The sequence below is a fragment of the Sinocyclocheilus grahami genome, unplaced genomic scaffold (assembly GCF_001515645.1).
Source record: "Sinocyclocheilus grahami isolate Dianchi unplaced genomic scaffold, SAMN03320097.WGS_v1.1 scaffold4521.1, whole genome shotgun sequence".
Lineage (NCBI taxonomy): Eukaryota > Metazoa > Chordata > Actinopteri > Cypriniformes > Cyprinidae > Sinocyclocheilus > Sinocyclocheilus grahami.
This window is the reverse complement of record NW_015509441.1, coordinates 1,346-2,342: the sequence shown is the minus strand read 5'-3', so window position 1 is coordinate 2,342 and position 997 is coordinate 1,346. Positions and strand designations below refer to the sequence as shown.

General features: G+C 26.9%; 1 protein-coding gene across 1 annotated transcript in view; it reads right to left on the bottom strand.

Moving 5' to 3' along the window:
* LOC107576872 (dedicator of cytokinesis protein 5-like) overlaps positions 1 to 997 on the bottom strand; it is a gene marked incomplete at its 5' end in the record, with an annotated part of 6,403 nt that overhangs the window by 4,757 nt on the left and 649 nt on the right. The window lies entirely within an intron of this gene.

Below are 997 nucleotides of genomic sequence, written 5' to 3'. Positions count from 1 at the left end.
AAAAAAATGTTGTTTCCAAAATTTGCATTGGGAGATAGTCTGGAAAAACATTTGCAAAATGTCAGAGCAGGGTATTTAGTGTTGCATAGTTCCACTAGTATTTTTTGATACACTAAGTGAAAGTTTTGAATTCTCAATACGATTCAGCATAATACATAATATATTTCAACCAAAAAATATATTTCAGTAAGGATCGTCACAAAAAGCTAAGAGGTTTCACCATTTGACCATTTAAATTATGTAACAAATATTTATATCAAAGTAGGCCTATATTTTATAATGTATTAATTTGAATTATATTTATATATTAAAATATATATTGTTATATCAACAAGACAAAAAAATTAAAACAGCTGAAAAAAATTTGAATAATTGGTAACACTTTACAATAAGTTTTCATTTGTGCTTCAATACTTCTGCAGCACTTAATAATATATTAAGATCAAAAGTTTCTTCTGTTAATATTAGTTAACACACTGTGAGCTAACATGTACATGAACATTTTTATTAACTAACATTAACAAAAGTTAATAAATGCTGTAAAAATATATATCGCTCACTGTTAGTTTATGTTAGTTAATGCATTAATTAATGTTAACAAATGAGACCTTACTGCAAAGTGTAACCAAATTATTTTTGGAACATTCACTGAATAGGCTCTATTGTGTGAGAATTTCAGGGCATGCAAGTTATGTTTTATTTTACAGCTTTATACAAACATACTGTATAAGCCTTCTCAGAAAGCTGGGAGACTATAACTTGTATATATGTTTATCTCTGTAAAATATCATGATCCCAGTATATTCATACACCTCATTGCCCTTCCATAAACTAACTCAAAATGCATATTTAGAGGTCTTATCTCAATATAAGACTTCCTAGTTCACTTCAATATTTACATATCAGCACACCCATCTTATACTCAATAAACTTTCATTAGGTTACATCAAAGTCATTTGGAATAATTTATATATTATTTACTAAATATTTAGCAATT